The following is a 12,017-nucleotide window of genomic DNA, read 5'->3' as shown; positions in this document are numbered from 1 at the left end:
ACAACCATCCTACTGCAGTTTGAACTAGGTCTGCCGTCTACCACCGTGAGGACAACCATCCTACTGCAGTTTGAACTAGGCCTGCCGTCTACTACCGTGAGGACAACCATCCTACTGCAGTTTGAACTAGGCCTGCCGTCTACCACCGTGAGGACAACCATCCTACTGCAGTTTGAACTAGGTCTGCCGTCTACTACCGTGAGGACAACCATCCTACTGCAGTTTGAACTAGGCCTGCCGTCTACTACCGTGAGGACAACCATCCTACTGCAGTTTGAACTAGGTCTGCCGTCTACCACCGTGAGGACAACCATCCTACTGCAGTTTGAACTAGGTCTGCCGTCTACTACCGTGAGGACAACCATCCTACTGCAGTTTGAACTAGGTCTGCCGTCTACCACCGTGAGGACAACCATCCTACTGCAGTTTGAACTAGGTCTGCCGTCTACTACCGTGAGGACAACCATCCTACTGCAGTTTGAACTAGGTCTGCCGTCTACCACTGAGGACAACCATCCTACTGCAGTTTGAACTAGGTCTGCCGTCTACTACCGTGAGGACAACCATCCTACTGCAGTTTGAACTAGGTCTGCCGTCTACTACCGTGAGGACAACCATCCTACTGCAGTTTGAACTAGGTCTGCCGTCTACCACCGTGAGGACAACCATCCTACTGCAGTTTGAACTAGGTCTGCCGTCTACCACCGTGAGGACAACCATCCTACTGCAGTTTGAACTAGGCCTGCCGTCTACCACCGTGAGGACAACCATCCTACTGCAGTTTGAACTAGGCCTGCCGTCTACGACCGTGAGGACAACCATCCTACTGCAGTTTGAACTAGGCCTGCCGTCTACTACCGTGAGGACAACCATCCTACTGCAGTTTGAACTAGGCCTGCCGTCTACCACCGTGAGGACAACCATCCTACTGCAGTTTGAACTAGGTCTGCCGTCTACTACCGTGAGGACAACCATCCTACTGCACTTTGAACTAGGTCTGCCGTCTACTACCGTGAGGACAACCATCCTACTGCCGTCTACTACCGTGAGGACAACCATCCTACTGCAGTTTGAACTAGGTCTGCCGTCTACCACTGAGGACAACCATCCTACTGCAGTTTGAACTAGGCCTGCCGTCTACCACCGTGAGGACAACCATCCTACTGCAGTTTGAACTAGGCCTGCCGTCTACCACCGTGAGGACAACCATCCTACTGCAGTTTGAACTAGGTCTGCCGTCTACTACCGTGAGGACAACCATCCTACTGCAGTTTGAACTAGGTCTGCCGTCTACTACCGTGAGGACAACCATCCTACTGCCGTCTACTACCGTGAGGACAACCATCCTACTGCAGTTTGAACTAGGTCTGCCGTCTACCACTGAGGACAACCATCCTACTGCAGTTTGAACTAGGCCTGCCGTCTACCACCGTGAGGACAAGCATCCTACTGCAGTTTGAACTAGGCCTGCCGTCTACCACCGTGAGGACAACCATCCTACTGCAGTTTGAACTAGGCCTGCCGTCTACCACCGTGAGGACAACCATCCTACTGCAGTTTGAACTAGGCCTGCCGTCTACCACTGAGGACAACCATCCTACTGCAGTTTGAACTAGGCCTGCCGTCTACCACTGAGGACAACCATCCTACTGCAGTTTGAACTAGGCCTGCCGTCTACTACCGTGAGGACAACCATCCTACTGCAGTTTGAACTAGGTCTGCCGTCTACCACGTGAGGACAACCATCCTACTGCAGTTTGAACTAGGTCTGCCGTCTACCACTGAGGACAACCATCCTACAGCAGTTTGAACTAGGTCTGCCGTCTACCACTGAGGACAACCATCCTACTGCAGTTTGAACTAGGCCTGCCGTCTACTACCGTGAGGACAACCATCCTACTGCAGTTTGAACTAGGCCTGCTGTCTACCACCGTGAGGACAACCATCCTACTGCAGTTTGAACTAGGCCTGCCGTCTACCACTGAGGACAACCATCCTACTGCAGTTTGAACTAGGTCTGCCGTCTACCACCGTGAGGACAACCATCCTACTGCAGTTTGAACTAGGTCTGCCGTCTACTACCACTGAGGACAACCATCCTACTGCAGTTTGAACTAGGCCTGCCGTCTACCACTGAGGACAACCATCCTACTGCAGTTTGAACTAGGCCTGCCGTCTACCACTGAGGACAACAATCCTACTGCAGTTTGAACTAGGCCTGCCGTCTACCACTGAGGACAACCATCCTACTGCAGTTTGAACTAGGTCTGCCGTCTACTACCGTGAGGACAACCATCCTACTGCAGTTTGAACTAGGCCTGCCGTCTACCACTGAGGACAACCATCCTACTGCAGTTTGAACTAGGTCTGCCGTCTACTACCGTGAGGACAACCATCCTACTGCAGTTTGAACTAGGTCTGCCGTCTACCACTGAGGACAACCATCCTACTGCAGTTTGACCTAGGCCTGCCGTCTACTACCGTGAGGACAACCATCCTACTGCAGTTTGAACTAGGCCTGCCATCTACCACCGAGAGGACAACCATCCTACTGCAGTTTGAACTAGGTCTGCCGTCTACCACCGTGAGGACAACCATCCTACTGCAGTTTGAACTAGGTCTGCCGTCTACTACCGTGAGGACAACCATCCTACTGCAGTTTGAACTAGGTCTGCCGTCTACCACCGTGAGGACAACCATCCTACTGCAGTTTGAACTAGGTCTGCCGTCTACTACCGTGAGGACAACCATCCTACTGCAGTTTGAACTAGGTCTGCCGTCTACCACCGTGAGGACAACCATCCTACTGCAGTTTGAACTAGGCCTGCCGTCTACCACCGAGAGGACAACCATCCTACTGCAGTTTGAACTAGGTCTGCCGTCTACTACCGTGAGGACAACCATCCTACTGCAGTTTGAACTAGGCCTGTCGTCTACTACCGTGAGGACAACCATCCTACTGCAGTTTGAACTAGGTCTGCCGTCTACCACCGTGAGGACAACCATCCTACTGCAGTTTGAACTAGGTCTGCCGTCTACTACCGTGAGGACAACCATCCTACTGCAGTTTGAACTAGGTCTGCCGTCTACCACCGTGAGGACAACCATCCTACTGCAGTTTGAACTAGGTCTGCCGTCTACTACCGTGAGGACAACCATCCTACTGCAGTTTGAACTAGGTCTGCCGTCTACCACTGAGGACAACCATCCTACTGCAGTTTGAACTAGGTCTGCCGTCTACTACCGTGAGGACAACCATCCTACTGCAGTTTGAACTAGGTCTGCCGTCTACTACCGTGAGGACAACCATCCTACTGCAGTTTGAACTAGGTCTGCCGTCTACCACCGTGAGGACAACCATCCTACTTCAGTTTGAACTAGGTCTGCCGTCTACCACCGTGAGGACAACCATCCTACTGCAGTTTGAACTAGGCCTGCCGTCTACCACCGTGATGACAACCATCCTACTGCAGTTTGAACTAGGCCTGCCGTCTACGACCGCGAGGACAATCATCCTACTGCAGTTTGAACTAGACCTGCCGTCTACTACCGTGAGGACAACCATCCTACTGCAGTTTAAACTAGGCCTGCCGTCTACCACCGTGAGGACAACCATCCTACTGCACTTTGAACTAGGTCTGCCGTCTACTACCGTGAGGACAACCATCCTACTGCACTTTGAACTAGGTCTGCCGTCTACTACCGTGAGGACAACCATCCTACTGCCGTCTACTACCGTGAGGACAACCATCCTACTGCAGTTTGAACTAGGTCTGCCGTCTACCACTGAGGACAACCATCCTACTGCAGTTTGAACTAGGCCTGCCGTTTTCCACCGTGAGGACAACCATCCTACTGCAGTTTGAACTAGGCCTGCCGTCTACCACCGTGAGGACAACCATCCTACTGCAGTTTGAACTAGGCCTGTCGTCTACTACCGTGAGGACAACCATCCTACTGCAGTTTGAACTAGGTCTGCCGTCTACCACCGTGAGGACAACCATCCTACTGCAGTTTGACCTAGGCCTGCCGTCTACTACCGTGAGGACAACCATCCTACTGCAGTTTGAACTAGGCCTGCCGTCTACCACCGAGAGGACAACCATCCTACTGCAGTTTGAACTAGGTCTGCCGTCTACCACCGTGAGGACAACCATCCTACTGCAGTTTGAACTAGGTCTGCCGTCTACTACCGTGAGGACAACCATCCTACTGCAGTTTGAACTAGGCCTGCCGTCTACCACTGAGGACAACCATCCTACTGCAGTTTGAACTAGGCCTGCCGTCTACCACCGTGATGACAACCATCCTACTGCAGTTTGAACTAGGCCTGCCGTCTACGACCGCGAGGACAATCATCCTACTGCAGTTTGAACTAGACCTGCCGTCTACTACCGTGAGGACAACCATCCTACTGCAGTTTAAACTAGGCCTGCCGTCTACCACCGTGAGGACAACCATCCTACTGCACTTTGAACTAGGTCTGCCGTCTACTACCGTGAGGACAACCATCCTACTGCACTTTGAACTAGGTCTGCCGTCTACTACCGTGAGGACAACCATCCTACTGCCGTCTACTACCGTGAGGACAACCATCCTACTGCAGCTTGAACTAGGTCTGCCGTCTACCACTGAGGACAACCATCCTACTGCAGTTTGAACTAGGCCTGCCGTCTACCACCGTGAGGACAAGCATCCTACTGCAGTTTGAACTAGGCCTGCCGTCTACCACCGTGAGGACAACCATCCTACTGCAGTTTGAACTAGGCCTGCCGTCTACCACCGTGAGGACAAGCATCCTACTGCAGTTTGAACTAGGCCTGCCGTCTACCACTGAGGACAACCATCCTACTGCAGTTTGAACTAGGCCTGCCGTCTACCACTGAGGACAACCATCCTACTGCAGTTTGAACTAGGCCTGCCGTCTACTACCGTGAGGACAACCATCCTACTGCAGTTTGAACTAGGTCTGCCGTCTACCACTGAGGACAACCATCCTACTGCAGTTTGAACTAGGTCTGCCGTCTACCACTGAGGACAACCATCCTACAGCAGTTTGAACTAGGTCTGCCGTCTACCACTGAGGACAACCATCCTACTGCAGTTTGAACTAGGCCTGCCGTCTACTACCGTGAGGACAACCATCCTACTGCAGTTTGAACTAGGCCTGCTGTCTACCACCGTGAGGACAACCATCCTACTGCAGTTTGAACTAGGCCTGCCGTCTACCACTGAGGACAACCATCCTACTGCAGTTTGAACTAGGTCTGCCGTCTACCACCGTGAGGACAACCATCCTACTGCAGTTTGAACTAGGTCTGCCGTCTACTACCACTGAGGACAACCATCCTACTGCAGTTTGAACTAGGCCTGCCGTCTACCACTGAGGACAACCATCCTACTGCAGTTTGAACTAGGCCTGCCGTCTACCACTGAGGACAACAATCCTACTGCAGTTTGAACTAGGCCTGCCGTCTACCACTGAGGACAACCATCCTACTGCAGTTTGAACTAGGTCTGCCGTCTACTACCGTGAGGACAACCATCCTACTGCAGTTTGAACTAGGCCTGCCGTCTACCACTGAGGACAACCATCCTACTGCAGTTTGAACTAGGTCTGCCGTCTACTACCGTGAGGACAACCATCCTACTGCAGTTTGAACTAGGTCTGCCGTCTACCACTGAGGACAACCATCCTACTGCAGTTTGACCTAGGCCTGCCGTCTACTACCGTGAGGACAACCATCCTACTGCAGTTTGAACTAGGCCTGCCATCTACCACCGAGAGGACAACCATCCTACTGCAGTTTGAACTAGGTCTGCCGTCTACCACCGTGAGGACAACCATCCTACTGCAGTTTGAACTAGGTCTGCCGTCTACTACCGTGAGGACAACCATCCTACTGCAGTTTGAACTAGGTCTGCCGTCTACCACCGTGAGGACAACCATCCTACTGCAGTTTGAACTAGGTCTGCCGTCTACTACCGTGAGGACAACCATCCTACTGCAGTTTGAACTAGGTCTGCCGTCTACCACCGTGAGGACAACCATCCTACTGCAGTTTGAACTAGGTCTGCCGTCTACTACCGTGAGGACAACCATCCTACTGCAGTTTGAACTAGGTCTGCCGTCTACCACCGTGATGACAACCATCCTACTGCAGTTTGAACTAGGCCTGCCGTCTACGACCGCGAGGACAATCATCCTACTGCAGTTTGAACTAGACCTGCCGTCTACTACCGTGAGGACAACCATCCTACTGCAGTTTAAACTAGGCCTGCCGTCTACCACCGTGAGGACAACCATCCTACTGCACTTTGAACTAGGTCTGCCGTCTACTACCGTGAGGACAACCATCCTACTGCACTTTGAACTAGGTCTGCCGTCTACTACCGTGAGGACAACCATCCTACTGCCGTCTACTACCGTGAGGACAACCATCCTACTGCAGTTTGAACTAGGTCTGCCGTCTACCACTGAGGACAACCATCCTACTGCAGTTTGAACTAGGCCTGCCGTTTTCCACCGTGAGGACAACCATCCTACTGCAGTTTGAACTAGGCCTGCCGTCTACCACCGTGAGGACAACCATCCTACTACAGTTTGAACTAGGCCTGCCGTCTACTACCGTGAGGACAACCATCCTACTGCAGTTTGAACTAGGCCTGCCGTCTACCAATGAGGACAACCATCCTACTGCAGTTTGAACCAGGTCTGCCGTCTACTACCGTGAGGACAAGCATCCTACTGCAGTTTGAACTAGGTCTGCCGTCTACCACTGAGGACAACCATCCTACAGCAGTTTGAACTAGGTCTGCCGTCTACCACTGAGGACAAGCATCCTACTGCAGTTTGAACTAGGTCTGCCGTCTACCGTGAGGACAACCATCCTACTGCAGTTTGAACTAGGTCTGCCGTCTACCACTGAGGACAACCACCCTACTGCAGTTTGAACTAGGTCTGCCGTCTACCACTGAGGACAACCATCCTACTGCAGTTTGAACTAGGTCTGCCGTCTACCACTGAGGACAACCATCCTACTGCAGTTTGAACTAGGCCTGCCGTCTACCACCGTGAGGACAAGCATCCTACTGCAGTTTGAACTAGGCCTGCCGTCTACCACCGTGAGGACAACCATCCTACTGCAGTTTGAACTAGGCCTGCCGTCTACCACCGTGAGGACAAGCATCCTACTGCAGTTTGAACTAGGCCTGCCGTCTACCACTGAGGACAACCATCCTACTGCAGTTTGAACTAGGCCTGCCGTCTACCACTGAGGACAACCATCCTACTGCAGTTTGAACTAGGTCTGCCGTCTACCACTGAGGACAACCATCCTACTGCAGTTTGAACTAGGTCTGCCGTCTACCACTGAGGACAACCATCCTACTGCAGTTTGAACTAGGCCTGCTGTCTACCACCGTGAGGACAACCATCCTACTGCAGTTTGAACTAGGCCTGCCGTCTACCACTGAGGACAACCATCCTACTGCAGTTTGAACTAGGTCTGCCGTCTACCACCGTGAGGACAACCATCCTACTGCAGTTTGAACTAGGTCTGCCGTCTACTACCACTGAGGACAACCATCCTACTGCAGTTTGAACTAGGCCTGCCGTCTACCACTGAGGACAACCATCCTACTGCAGTTTGAACTAGGCCTGCCGTCTACCACTGAGGACAACAATCCTACTGCAGTTTGAACTAGGCCTGCCGTCTACCACTGAGGACAACCATCCTACTGCAGTTTGAACTAGGTCTGCCGTCTACTACCGTGAGGACAACCATCCTACTGCAGTTTGAACTAGGCCTGCCGTCTACCACTGAGGACAACCATCCTACTGCAGTTTGAACTAGGTCTGCCGTCTACTACCGTGAGGACAACCATCCCACTGCAGTTTGAACTAGGCCTGCCGTCTACCACTGAGGACAACCATCCTACTGCAGTTTGAACTAGGTCTGCCGTCTACTACCGTGAGGACAACCATCCTACTGCAGTTTGAACGAGGTCTGCCGTCTACTACCGTGAGGACAACCATCCTACTGCAGTTTGAACTAGGTCTGCCGTCTACCACCGTGAGGACAACCATCCTACTGCAGCTTGAACTAGGCCTGCCGTCTACTACCGTGAGGACAACCATCCTACTGCAGTTTGAACTAGGTCTGCCGTCTACTACCGTGAGGACAACCATCCTACTGCAGTTTGAACTAGGCCTGCCGTCTACTACCGTGAGGACAACCATCCTACTGCAGTTTGAACTAGGTCTGCCGTCTACTACCGTGAGGACAACCATCCTACTGCAGTTTGAACTAGGCCTGCCGTCTACTACCGTGAGGACAACCATCCTACTGCAGTTTGAACTAGGCCTGCCGTCTACTACCGTGAGGACAACCATCCTACTGCACTTTGAACTAGGTCTGCCGTCTACTACCGTGAGGACAACCATCCTACTGCCGTCTACTACCGTGAGGACAACCATCCTACTGCAGTTTGAACTAGGTCTGCCGTTTTCCACCGTGAGGACAACCATCCTACTGCAGTTTGAACTAGGCCTGCCGTCTACCACCGTGAGGACAACCATCCTACTGCAGTTTGAACTAGGCCTGCCGTCTACTACCGTGAGGACAACCATCCTACTGCAGTTTGAACTAGGCCTGCCGTCTACCACTGAGGACAACCATCCTACTGCAGTTTGAACCAGGTCTGCCGTCTACTACCGTGAGGACAAGCATCCTACTGCAGTTTGAACTAGGTCTGCCGTCTACCACTGAGGACAACCATCCTACAGCAGTTTGAACTAGGTCTGCCGTCTACCACTGAGGACAAGCATCCTACTGCAGTTTGAACTAGGTCTGCCGTCTACCACCGTGAGGACAACCATCCTACTGCAGTTTGAACTAGGCCTGCCGTCTACTACTGTGAGGACAACCATCCTACTGCAGTTTGAACTAGGTCTGCCGTCTACCACTGAGGACAACCATCCTACTGCAGTTTGACCTAGGCCTGCCGTCTACTACCGTGAGGACAACCATCCTACTGCAGTTTGAACTAGGCCTGCCGTCTACCACCGAGAGGACAACCATCCTACTGCAGTTTGAACTAGGTCTGCCGTCTACCACCGTGAGGACAACCATCCTACTGCAGTTTGAACTAGGTCTGCCGTCTACTACCGTGAGGACAACCATCCTACTGCAGTTTGAACTAGGCCTGCCGTCTACCACCGTGAGGACAACCATCCTACTGCAGTTTGAACTAGGTCTGCCGTCTACTACCGTGAGGACAACCATCCTACTGCAGTTTGAACTAGGTCTGCCGTCTACCACCGTGAGGACAACCATCCTACTGCAGTTTGAACTAGGTCTGCCGTCTACTACCGTGAGGACAACCATCCTACTGCAGTTTGAACTAGGTCTGCCGTCTACTACCGTGAGGACAACCATCCTACTGCAGTTTGAACTAGGCCTGCCGTCTACCACTGAGGACAACCATCCTACTGCAGTTTGAACTAGGTCTGCCGTCTACTACCGTGAGGACAACCATCCTACTGCAGTTTGAACTAGGTCTGCCGTCTACTACCGTGAGGACAACCATCCTACTGCAGTTTGAACTAGGCCTGCCGTCTACTACCGTGAGGACAACCATCCTACTGCAGTTTGAACTAGGTCTGCCGTCTACCACCGTGAGGACAACCATCCTACTGCAGCTTGAACTAGGCCTGCCGTCTACTACCGTGAGGACAACCATCCTACTGCAGTTTGAACTAGGTCTGCCGTCTACTACCGTGAGGACAACCATCCTACTGCAGTTTGAACTAGGCCTGCCGTCTACTACCGTGAGGACAACCATCCTACTGCAGTTTGAACTAGGTCTGCCGTCTACTACCGTGAGGACAACCATCCTACTGCAGTTTGAACTAGGCCTGCCGTCTACTACCGTGAGGACAACCATCCTACTGCAGTTTGAACTAGGCCTGCCGTCTACTACCGTGAGGACAACCATCCTACTGCACTTTGAACTAGGTCTGCCGTCTACTACCGTGAGGACAACCATCCTACTGCCGTCTACTACCGTGAGGACAACCATCCTACTGCAGTTTGAACTAGGTCTGCCGTTTTCCACCGTGAGGACAACCATCCTACTGCAGTTTGAACTAGGCCTGCCGTCTACCACCGTGAGGACAACCATCCTACTGCAGTTTGAACTAGGCCTGCCGTCTACTACCGTGAGGACAACCATCCTACTGCAGTTTGAACTAGGCCTGCCGTCTACCACTGAGGACAACCATCCTACTGCAGTTTGAACCAGGTCTGCCGTCTACTACCGTGAGGACAAGCATCCTACTGCAGTTTGAACTAGGTCTGCCGTCTACCACTGAGGACAAGCATCCTACTGCAGTTTGAACTAGGTCTGCCGTCTACCACCGTGAGGACAACCATCCTACTGCAGTTTGAACTAGGCCTGTCGTCTACTACCGTGAGGACAACCATCCTACTGCAGTTTGAACTAGGTCTGCCGTCTACCACTGAGGACAACCATCCTACTGCAGTTTGACCTAGGCCTGCCGTCTACTACCGTGAGGACAACCATCCTACTGCAGTTTGAACTAGGCCTGCCGTCTACCACCGAGAGGACAACCATCCTACTGCAGTTTGAACTAGGTCTGCCGTCTACCACCGTGAGGACAACCATCCTACTGCAGTTTGAACTAGGTCTGCCGTCTACTACCGTGAGGACAACCATCCTACTGCAGTTTGAACTAGGCCTGCCGTCTACCACCGTGAGGACAACCATCCTACTGCAGTTTGAACTAGGTCTGCCGTCTACTACCGTGAGGACAACCATCCTACTGCAGTTTGAACTAGGTCTGCCGTCTACCACCGTGAGGACAACCATCCTACTGCAGTTTGAACTAGGCCTGCCGTCTACGACCGCGAGGACAATCATCCTACTGCAGTTTGAACTAGACCTGCCGTCTACTACCGTGAGGACAACCATCCTACTGCAGTTTAAACTAGGCCTGCCGTCTACCACCGTGAGGACAACCATCCTACTGCACTTTGAACTAGGTCTGCCGTCTACTACCGTGAGGACAACCATCCCACTGCACTTTGAACTAGGTCTGCCGTCTACTACCGTGAGGACAACCATCCTACTGCCGTCTACTACCGTGAGGACAACCATCCTACTGCAGTTTGAACTAGGTCTGCCGTCTACCACTGAGGACAACAATCCTACTGCAGTTTGAACTAGGCCTGCCGTTTTCCACCGTGAGGACAACCATCCTACTGCAGTTTGAACTAGGCCTGCCGTCTACCACCGTGAGGACAACCATCCTACTGCAGTTTGAACTAGGCCTGCCGTCTACTACCGTGAGGACAACCATCCTACTGCAGTTTGAACTAGGCCTGCCGTCTACCACTGAGGACAACCATCCTACTGCAGTTTGAACCAGGTCTGCCGTCTACTACCGTGAGGACAAGCATCCTACTGCAGTTTGAACTAGGTCTGCCGTCTACCACTGAGGACAACCATCCTACAGCAGTTTGAACTAGGCCTGTCGTCTACTACCGTGAGGACAACCATCCTACTGCAGTTTGAACTAGGCCTGTTGTCTACTACCGTGAGGACAACCATCCTACTGCAGTTTGAACTAGGTCTGCCGTCTACCACTGAGGACAAGCATCCTACTGCAGTTTGAACTAGGTCTGCCGTCTACCACTGAGGACAACCACCCTACTGCAGTTTGAACTAGGTCTGCCGTCTACCACTGAGGACAACCATCCTACTGCAGTTTGAACTAGGCCTGCCGTCTACCACCGTGAGGACAAGCATCCTACTGCAGTTTGAACTAGGCCTGCCGTCTACCACCGTGAGGACAAGCATCCTACTGCAGTTTGAACTAGGCCTGCCGTCTACCACCGTGAGGACAAGCATCCTACTGCAGTTTGAACTAGGCCTGCAGTCTACCACTGAGGACAACCATCCTACTGCAGTTTGAACTAGGCCTGCCGTCTACC

This window comes from Salvelinus fontinalis, unplaced genomic scaffold (assembly GCF_029448725.1).
Source record: "Salvelinus fontinalis isolate EN_2023a unplaced genomic scaffold, ASM2944872v1 scaffold_1475, whole genome shotgun sequence".
Taxonomy (NCBI): Eukaryota; Metazoa; Chordata; class Actinopteri; order Salmoniformes; family Salmonidae; genus Salvelinus; species Salvelinus fontinalis.
Note: the sequence above shows the minus strand (reverse complement) of the source record.